The sequence below is a fragment of the Capricornis sumatraensis genome, chromosome X (assembly GCF_032405125.1).
Source record: "Capricornis sumatraensis isolate serow.1 chromosome X, serow.2, whole genome shotgun sequence".
Taxonomy (NCBI): Eukaryota; Metazoa; Chordata; class Mammalia; order Artiodactyla; family Bovidae; genus Capricornis; species Capricornis sumatraensis.
The window spans coordinates 76,834,760-76,845,589 of NC_091092.1; the positions used below are offsets into that span (position 1 = coordinate 76,834,760).

Sequence of the window (10,830 nt, forward strand, 5' to 3'; positions counted from 1 at the left end):
AAGAATACTGAAGTGGGTTGCCATTCCCTTCTCCAGGGGATCTTCCCAACCCAGGGTTCAAGCCCAGATCTCCTGCATTGCAGGCAGACTCCTTACTGACTGAGCCACCAGGGAAGCTGCAGTGTAGTGTTAAGATGCACAAACGCTAGAGCTGAGGGGCCCGTGCTGAAATATCAGGGTCTGCCACTTACTAGCTGTGTAGATCGGCTACTTATTCCTCCTCCACGCTTCTGTTTCCACATCTCCAAAATAGGGCTAACAATACTACCAACACCATAGGATTTCTGTGGGGATGAAGTTAATAAATACATAAAGCAAAGTTGGCACTCTTGAACGTTGGCCTTTTGGAGCATCCAGGCCTTTTGGATCAGTGGCGAGCCTTTAATTGAGGATAGCCTCAGGTGTCAGCATATATCAGTCCAGCTCAATACAGCAGATGCCTTTTGAGGTCTTCTGTGTGTTAGGCATTCTTCTAACCATTTGAGTAGAGCACAAAACAAAACAGACACAAATCACTTGAGCTTACATCCTAGTGGAGTAAGAGGGAAGCCATAAACCAAATAAATCACTAAGATGAAAAGATCGCTTTCTCACAACATTTTTGCCACCAGGACACAGGTGTTGTGAAAACCACCGCTAAACTGAAGCAAAAATGGGAAAGGAGAAGACCCACATCAACATTGTTGTCATCGGGCACGTGGAAAGTCTACCACTACTGGCCATTCGATCTACAAATGTGGTGGGGTCGACAAGAGAACCATTGAAAAGTTTGAGAAGGAGGCTGCCGAGATGGGAAAGGGCTCCTTCAAGCATGCCTGGGTCTTGGGCAAACTGAAAGCTGAGCATGAGTGTGGTATCACCATTGATATCTCCCTGTGGGAATTCAAGACCAGTAAGGGCTATGTGACCATCATTGATGCCCCAGGACACAGAGACTTCATCTGTGTCATTACAGGCGTGTCCCAGGCTGACTGTGCTGTTCTGAGGACTGCTGCTGGTGGTGCTGAATTTGAAGCGGGTGTCTCCAAGAATGGGCAGATCCACGAGCATGCCCTTCTGGCTTACACTCTGGGTGTGAAACAACTAATTGTTGGAACTAACAAAATAGATTCCACTGAGCCACCCTATAGCCGGAAGAGAAATGAGGAAATTGTTGAGGAAGTCAGCACCTACAGTAAGAAAACTGGCTACAACCCTGACACAGTAGCATTTGTGCCAATTTCTGACTGGAATGGTGACAAGATGCTAGAGCCAAGAGCTAACATGCCTTGATTCAAGGGATGGAAAGTCACCAGTAAAGATGACAATGCCAAAGGAACCACACTGCTTGAAGCTCTGGATTGCATCCTGCCACCAACTCACCTGACAAACTTGTGTTCGATCCCCCAGGACATCTACAAAATTGGTGGTACTGATACTGTCACCGTGGATCAAGTGGAGATTGGTGTTCTCAAACCTGGCATGGCGGTCACCTTTGCTCCAGTCAGCATAACAACTGAAGTCTACTGAAATGCACCATGAAGCACTGAGTAAAGGCCTTCCTGGGGACAACGTGGGTTTCAGTGTCAAGAACGTGTCTGTCAAAGATGGTTGTCATAGCAATGTGGCTGGTGACAGCAAAAATTATCTTGAACCATCCATCCCAAATCAGTGCTGGATATGCACCTCTTCTGGACTGTCAAACAAATCACATTGCTTGCAGTTTTGCTGAGCTGAACGAGAAGACTGATTGTCATTCTGAAGATGGCCCCCAAATTCTTGATGCCACCAATCATGGACATGGGTCCTGGCAAGCCCATCTGTTGAGAGCTTCTCAGACTATCCTCCTCTGGGCCATTATGCTGTTCATGACATGAGACAGGTGATTGCTGTGGGTGTCATCAAAGCAGTGAACAAGAAGGCAGCTAGAGCTTGCAAGGTCACCAACTCTGCCAAACAAGCTCAGAAGCCTAGATGAATATTATCACGAACACCTGCCAACCCAGTCTTAGTGGGGGAAGAAGGGTCTCAGAACTGTTTGCCTCAACTGGCCATGTAAGGTTAATGTAAAAAACTGATTAATTATAACCATGCATCAGAAAACCTTCAGAAGGTGAGGTGAATGTTTTGTGGACCATGTGTTTTGTGCATGACAGTTTTAAGGAATAAGTTTTTAAAATCAGTGCTTTTCCATAGAAACAATTTGACCAAAAGTCTGTCACAGACTTTGAGACCTGTTAAAAACAATGGTTGAAAAACTTGTGTCTCCTTTTGGTCAACACTGTAACTTCCTATAGTACTACTTAGGTAAGATTTGCCCATAATCTATCTCTGGTGAAACAAAAGAATTTTATATTTCTCGGTTGGAGCTTCAGGTTTCTTAACCTTGTATAAGGCGAACTCATCTGTTCAAGTACATCTTAAAAAGTGTTGGTGTGACAATTCATAGGTTAGGATAGATGAGCAAAGAGTTACTATGTTTTATATGAAAGCAAGTTTGTAAGAAGGTGAAATTTTATAACGCGAAAGCTCATGTTGCATGTAACATCTTTTATGGTTACGTAAATATTGAGTAAATCAGTTACGTCAAATTTCAGTTTCCCGGTTTTGAGAATGTGCATTCCGTTTATGATGTTTAAGTAATTAATCTCAAATGTGAGGCTTAAACAGAATTGAGCACTGCCCTGCTAGAATTAATTGTATCTAGAGTCTAGTAAAAATAAAAGATGCTAGGAGCTAAAAAATAAAACAGATATTAGATGAAAGTGCTATAGAGAAAAGAAAATGTCTAGCTCTCTGGACATAAAAAATGGTACCTTCATAAAGCCCTTCAGGATCCATGCCAGGTTGGTCAGAGAGTGTTATGCTTCTTATAATGAGACAATGAAGAGAACCATAAATGTGAGAAGTGTGCATCTGCTGAGACCTATGCTTTGCATTTTGTAAAGAAAATAACATTTGGATGACTTCTGAACTATTTGTTGATCCATCAGAAGAGATCACTCTATCATTTCCAAGAAGTCAGTATAAACCTCATGACACAGCTCGTCTCTTATTCAAAACTACTTGCAGTGAAAAAGCAAATGGATTTAACTAGGGCTCTTGAAATGAGATGTTCCTGAAAGAAGGATGTCAACAAGAGGACAGGACTAGGAAAATCTAGGCCATCGCTTCCATATAGAAATATGAAGTAAACAACAATATACAGACCAAAGTATCTCGGTAAGTACTTCAAAAACAAAGAGTTACAACAACAAGGTGAACCTCCTCAGAAAAGATTCCACTAAAGATGATAGGAAAGTCCGTGGCATTTTGTCTTACACTTGCGTAACCACCTTCCCAACAGAGTGAACCATGATCAGGGGGTAGCCTCCAAAATTCTCACCAGAAGATAACAAGGCATATGAAGATACAGGAATACCTGGCCCATTCAAGGGAATAACAAAAATATCCGGTAACTCACCATGAAAACTATATGCCTAAGTCTTACTTGACAAAGAATTCAAAGCTATCATCTTAAATGCTGGATGAGCTAAAGCGGGAACACATATAGTAGGTTAAAATAAACCGGGGCACTAGCATTCCTAGTGCTGCTTGCCAAGTTATGCCCTTGTCTGTCCACTGGATCAGTTGGCAAGTGGCAGCATCACAGCCAGGGGGTCCCCTTTCAAAAACTCTCCTGAAATGAAAGAGGGAGAGAGGAAGCCTCAGCACCTTGGCCCTTGGGCCTGGGATCTGTCATGTGTGGTGGCATGGACACCCATCTCTGTATCCCTTGTGGCCTCACACCACTTGCCCTACCTATATTTGGCCAGACCAGTTTCATATCAGGAAAGCCTTTGGCACCGCCAGGAAGACTTCTCTCAGCCCAGACTTGGAAAACATGCAACTCCTGTCGGGCGGGAGGCTTTGGACTCCCTGCTGGAAGAAATAAAAGGATACTGCTCACCATTGTCCTCGATGAGAGGTACGTGCGTGTCTGCTCAGTTGCTAAGTTGTGTCTGACTCTTTGTGACCCAATGGACTGTAGCCTGGGCGTTCCAGAACCAATAAAGCACACTTCCTGCCCCAGAGGTGAGAGTCTGGGTGGGACAGTCATGCAAATTAACTTACCAGAGGTGACAGTTCAGGTATGCAAAATGCTGTGATGCAGAAAAGTCCCTGGCATGTTTCTGTGCACAGCAGAGAGGGGACAGGTGACCAAGGGCTGGGGTGATCCTGGAGCAAGAAAGGGCTCCTTACGGAGGTAGGAATATCAAAGACTAGAAGGACAAGTGCAAGATGAAAATGGGAAATAGTGGTTTCAGAGGAGAGCTGTAAGTGCAAAGGCCTTGAGACAGGGCAGGACTGAAAGTGAGTATGTGTGTGTGTGTGGCGGGGGTGGGGGGCGGGTGGGTGGGTGTGTGTGTGTGTGTGTGTGTGTGTGTGTGTGAATGGGGAGGGTGACTGAAGGCAAATTTGAGACATACTGTAGAGAGAGATGAGGCTGTAGGAGAAAAACAGAGTTCAGATGTTCTGGTGGAAGGTCTGGGTGATGAGAGACAAAATCCTGGCTGAAAAGGGGCTCTTACCAAATCATCTCATTGGGGTATGAGGGATCCAGAACGAAGTCTCCACTCCACTGGTCTGGAATGTGTCTTGAGCTGCTGTCCTGTACAGATGTCTATCCTGTATAAATGGGGCCCTCTAAATGCACCATCTCTAGGGAATAATGAGAATGTCAAGGTGATTCCCACCTCAGCTGTTTCACAGAAGCCAGTGACCAGGGACTTTCCTCCGTGGCCTGAGGGAGCCAGAGACCAGTGCATAGTGAGAATGTTGATATGAATTTCTCCGGACTACAACGAGGAAAGCAGAAGAAAGTTTTGCATGTTTAGTAGACATGACATCAGGGGAAAGAGGCAGAACTGCAAAGACAGGACCTTGAAAACGGGCAACTGAGAAAAAGGAATGGAATGAGGGAGGGAGGGAGAAATGAGGGTGTTTGTGCCTTTGTATCCCTTGATATTGTTTCGGAATTGCATCTAACTGGGCCTGCCTCCCTCACATCAGAAGTTCTGTAAAAGTATCTGTTCAGATAAGCCTCCCTTCCTGAAGAACAAATGCTTTTGTACTACTTGATAGGGAAATACTCTTCCCCGGATTGGTTTTTTGAGCACTGGACCCTCCAGGATGACTGGGGAGCTTCTGCGAGGTGGGTGCAGGGTCTCAAATCAACTATGTTAATACTCCTGGCTGCCATTCACTGAGGGCCTAGTATGTATCAGACATCCTGTCATGTGAGTTACAGATAAACTGGCAGTTATCCTTCCAACAGTCTTGTAAGTTGAGTATCAGTTAAGTGTTACAGAAGAGCAAAACTGAGCCAGGGACTTCAAGTGATTTGCCCAAGGTGACACAGATGATTAGTGCCAAAGCGGGAAAAGTGCCCAAGGTGTGGGCACATCCTTCACCACCCTGGCCCCTGAGAAGCTCTCCCAGGCTGGGTCAGGCCTCTGTCTCCTCTCCCCAGCCCCTAGAGGTTCCTGCTCTCTTCAGTATTACTTACTACTGCATAACAAGTTACCCCCAAACGTGGTAGCCTAAAATGATACCGTTATTTTCTCCAGCCTTTGTGCAGCAGGGACCCAGATATGATTTAACCAGGTCCTCCTTTTTCTATCTCTCACAAGGCCATGATTAAGGTGTTAGTTCAACTATGGTCTCGTCTGAGGGTGTGACTGGGGGAGGGTCGACTTCCAAGCTCACTCGTGTGGCTATCGGTAGGATCCAGGTCCTTGTGCGTTATTGGACCGGGGGCCTCAGCTCCTCTCTGGTCTGTCGTTGGCCAGAGACTATCATCAGATCCTTGCTACATGGCCCTCTCCATCAGAGCAAGAATGCAAAACGCAAACTGAACCAGAGAGAGAGAAGGAGAGGGAGGGGGGAGGGGGAGGGGGAGGGGGAGGGAGAATGAGTGCCAACAAGACAGAAGTCACAGTCTTGGTATAATCTAACCTCAGAAATGACATGCCATCACTTGTGCCAAATTCTGTTGATTAGAAGCAAGTTACTAAGTCCAGTCCACACGCAAAGGGAAGGATTATACAGGGACAGGAGTGCCAGGATGCAAGGGTCTGCAAAGCCATTTTAGAAGGCTGTCTACCACGCTTGCTCTCTGTATCCACCTCAGTATAGTGAGCCCCTGCAGGTATCAGCGGCTTTGATGTGGAAAATGGTTGACGGGTCACCTTGGAGAGTGCTGTGTGGTCTGGTGATCCTAGCCGGCTCCCAGTAGACCCATTGGATGAGTCTCATCAGGAGTCAGTTCTGCATCGTCTTGCCTTCCTCCCCATCCCCATCAGTCATACCTGGTCACTGAGCCCAGGGGGTGTGATAGCAGCTGACAAGGGACCAGCCCTCTGTGTGAATGGAACACTCCTATCCCTTAAGCAAGGCTGGGACTCAGGGTGGTGCTCTTGGCCTCTCTTGGTAAAACAAAAGAAGAGCTCAGCTCTACCACTGAGACAGGGCCCACTTCAAGAGAAGAAATTTATAGATGGGAGAGGGCTGAGTGCTGAGTTATCTGGAAAAGCTGCTGAGATGTTCTTGTTTTTGCCCTCTGAGTTCGGATTTAGGGTTGTAGAATCCTCCAAGTTCACCGGGAGGCATCAGGGGACCCTTTCCAAGGCGCTATGGAGTCACCCATAGAGGAGGCAGAATGGCTGTGAAGCTGCATAAAGACATAGGGTTATTCAAACACCCGGGAGGGGGACCTACTTCAGGGAGGACATGAGTGAGTATGAGCCAGGGATGTGTGTTCAAGATATTTAATTCAAAACTAGAGAGAGTTGTAAAGCACTTATGGCAAAGTGTTATTAAATAGGGGTGGTAGCTGTTATACTAGTCTCTGTTTTTCTGCAGATTTGAAATATTATAATAGAAAATACTCCAAAAGGTGGAAAACAGCTGAGGAGAAACTCTCAGAGCCCCTGCATCCCACATTTCCTTGATGTGGCTCAGAGCGAAGCACAGCAAGTGGAAGGGGCCTGGAGGACTTGGGAGTTTCCAAGGAAACAAATGGTTCTCTTAGGCCATGGGAGTATGGAAGCCTTAGGGCTGGACTTCCCTAGCAGAGACTAAGCCAGGAGCAGAACAGTCCCCGAAGAGCCCAGGCTCTTCTCAGTTCTGGGAAGCACTCACCAAACACAGCTCTTCCCCTACGGCTGTTTTCCTGCAATACATACCAAGAGCAGCTTACAAAAGGACAAGGCATCATAGTATGTGATCAACAACCCGAGGTTGTAGATGAGATTGTGTGCTGGAGGGATTCTTCCTAAGGGTGGGGTGAGGGTCTTTGGGATCAGTGGCTCTAGTGTCTCTAAAAGCTTTGAGTTCTGCGACATCTTCTATCCTTTGGTCCCAGCCACCCTGCCCGTTTACTCATGATCCTTGTGGTCCCACCACGCCCCCACCCCCACCCCAATGGCTATCACTCAGTCACACCCAACAGCCGCCCTTTTTGAAATGTTTGAAACTAGTAGAACGATTACTGTCCATCAGACACATTCCTATCCCAACAGTGACTGAGAAACAAGCAGTTCTGCTCTGGTACAGGAGTACTGACTCTTATGGCTAAGGAATGGGCTAGCTCCCTCCTCCAACATGTCCCCCTCTCCCCCCACCAACAGAGGCAAGCCATATAACCACAGGAGGTGGATATGGATGTGGAAAGGGACAATAAATATCATGGAGCCAAAAAACCAAGAGTGCTGCATTCATTTTAAGCCCAGGGACAGAGAAACCGGGAAGATGGGGCAAGTGGTAGCTTGATCACCATGCATGGGTCTGTGTCTCTGTGTCCTGAGGTCTCAGCTTCCCAGTGTCTGACGTCCTCCCCTACAAAGGAAAGCAGAGTGACAGCTGAAGCCTTGGGAACCCTGGGGGAAGTCAGGCCTGGCCAGGGGGCTCTCTGGGCCAGGCAGGAAGGGGCAGCATGTTGGCTTGGCTGTGAGCAGCGAGAGAGGCAGAGGCTGGCTCTGAGCCTCTCACCTGAAGGACTTGGTGAAACAGGCCAGGGCTCTCTGGAACTGGCTCCTCTAGCAGGCTCCCTAGGTAAACTTGTGCCCAGGTTTGGATGGATTCTCCATGGTGCTGACAAAACACATGAAGGGCTCAGTGCCTTTAGCTCAGCCAGTCCTGTCCTAGAAAAGAGAGGAAAAAAACATCCTGGCCAGCGCTAACATTCATTCCTTCTTTCAGCAAGCGTTTGTTGAGGGCCTACTGCGTGCACACCAGGGTCACTTCTAGGCACTGGGGATACAACCGTGAACTCTAGAGACCTAGATCCCAGTCTTCCTGGAGCTGATGATCCGGGGTGCTGGAGAAAACTCACAGTCACCAGGTTGGATGCCAGTGAAGTTCACATTTTCTGTGACGTGCAGTAGGCATGTCATGTCTGAAAGGGCTTATTGTCAGAGGCCAACAGAGCTCTTCATCATTTTGCTGGGTGGAAAGAGGCGAAGGGTCTGTCCCCTGCTTGAAATCCCATCCCTGCCTCCCTGGCCTGGATTCCCACGACCCCACCCTGGAGAGAAGTACACTGTGTTCAAGCAGTTGAAACATTCTCCGGCACTCCTCCCGAGTACTGAGATGCCTCATTGACTAAGATCATTGTTTCCCTTCCTGCTCCCTCACTCTCCCTTTGCCCTGCTCTGCTAAGTCCCTTCAGTCGTGTCCGACTCTGTGCGACCCCATAGACGGCAGCCCACCAGGCTCCCCCATCCCTGGGACTCTCCAGGCAAGAACACTGGAGCGGGTTGCCATTTCCTTCTCCAATGCAGGAAAGTGAAAAGTGAAACTGAAGCCGCTCAGTCGTGTCCGAGTCTTCGTGACCCCATGGACTGCAGCCTACCAGGCTCCTCTGCCCATGGGATTTTCCAGGCAAGAGTACTGGAGTGGGGTGCGTCCTCTTAAACCCACTCTAAACAGGCTGCCAGCCCCACCATTCCACTTTAACACAGATGCTTACGTGCCTAATTGAGAGTGGTGGCCCCCATTTTTTTCGTTACTCTATACATGAATATACAAGCCTGAAGACTTATAGAAAGACTAACTTGCACATTGTTTATTTTAATTCAAACCCAGGTAATTGTCGATCGTACTTCCCTTCACCAGCCCCAGCCTCGTATCGAGAAAACTCAGTTTGTAAATGAGAAGGCACTGCCAAATCCCTGAAACTGCCCTTGAATTTGCAGAGAGTAGAGCCACAGCTTTGCTGGGGATGCACAATCAAACTCCAGATTTCTCTTCCCCGAGGTAGTGGAAGCCAAGGTGGGGCAGTTGAGGGAAGCACGGATCTAGAAACCAGTGTTTCTCAGGCTGCTTGCTCGGGTAAGGCTCAGGATCAGCCCTTGGGACCCTCGCAAGGTCCAGACCTTGAGGATGCCCAAGGGCGTGTCCAGGGCTTGAAAGAGGTTTTGTAGAACACTGTGATGGGTCTTATGGCGGTGACACCTGAGCCCCTAGGGCTCTAGTCTAGGAAGCATCAGTTGTCCCAGTCTCTTTCTATTTCTCGTCTGTTGCAGGAGGAAGAAGGAACATGTGGAGATGCATAGTAGGGCCAAGAGATTATGGTTGATCAGTCCCTGCTTAAGGGTGCTTCAAACAACCTGCACCAATTCACACACCCAACATCAGTGTATGTTACACTTTTGATATCATTAACTTTTATCAATTTGCAGTTTGAATAGTAGAACCCCATTGTTATTTTGTTTCCATTATTTCTTCTGGTGTGGAGCCCCTATTTCTTTTGTATTGACATTTGTATTTCTGTAAACAACTTGTTCAGGTTCTCTGCAAACTTTCCTATTGTTATTTGTTTGTGGGTATGTGTTTCTTGAGTTGTTTCATCAGAGTTCTCTGTATAATGCAACTATGATTCTTTAGTGTGTTATACCTGAAGAGTGTGTTTACTCCCAGCCTCTCACTTCTCTTTTCATTTTGTTTCCTGTGTCTTCTCACATGGCTTTTCATTTGGGATATACATACTGGCTGCTTTATTTAGTCCTCACCACAGCCATGCAAGGTTGGTAAGACTCACCCCAACTGTCAATAACTGAAAACAAGTCCTTGAGGAGGTGCAGTGATTTGCTCCCTGATGCCAACCTGAGATCCTCACCTACGTGTGTGCAAGAATCAAAAGCTGTGTAATGAGTTGGGCCCATGACAGGTTGTCAGCCAACACTAAAACCCCTTCACCTCTGCCTCCTCCCAGGCACAGAAGGAACGAAGCACATAGCAAAACTAGAGCCTTTTACCCGTAGAGGAGCGTGCCTACTTTTTAACCTCCGAGACAAGGTATCTCAGAAGAATGGGACATGATAACAGGCCCGCTGAACAGAAGGAGATATGGGGGCCAGGACCAGACCCATCCCTGACTGTGACTTAGGCTAAGTAACGGATTCTCTCCTGGTCACTTCCCTAAAACCAAAATGATAGTTCTGGCCCTCATTTCACAGAGTTGGGTTGGGGGGAGATCTTTGACCTTAGCTGGGTTAAAAGGGAAGGAGACGTGTTATATCTGCAGCAGTCGTTTCGGCAGCCCATAGCTTTCCTCACTGCAAGCTCTCGGCTGTTGCGTGTATTCGTGATTTTCACGTAGATGGCTTCTGGGACAGGTTGGGGGCGGGGAATGGGGGTACAAATGAGATCCAAAGCCTGCCCAAAGTGCCTGACCCCAAAGAAACTGCTCTGTGGGCTCCGGGCCTGGTTCAACGTCTGCTGCTCTGTGGAAAGGGCATCCCACTGAATCCTCACAGCCTCTCTGTGAGACAGAAGCTGTTGTTCCAGTAAGTCCCTGGCCTCATCCTT

The 10,830-nt window shown here is 47.5% G+C and overlaps 1 pseudogene; it reads left to right on the forward strand.

Annotated features, from left to right (window-relative positions):
• Window positions 1-652: 652 nt before the first annotated feature.
• LOC138071254 (elongation factor 1-alpha 1 pseudogene) lies at window positions 653-1,957 on the forward strand (annotated as a pseudogene).
• Window positions 1,958-10,830: the final 8,873 nt, after the last annotated feature.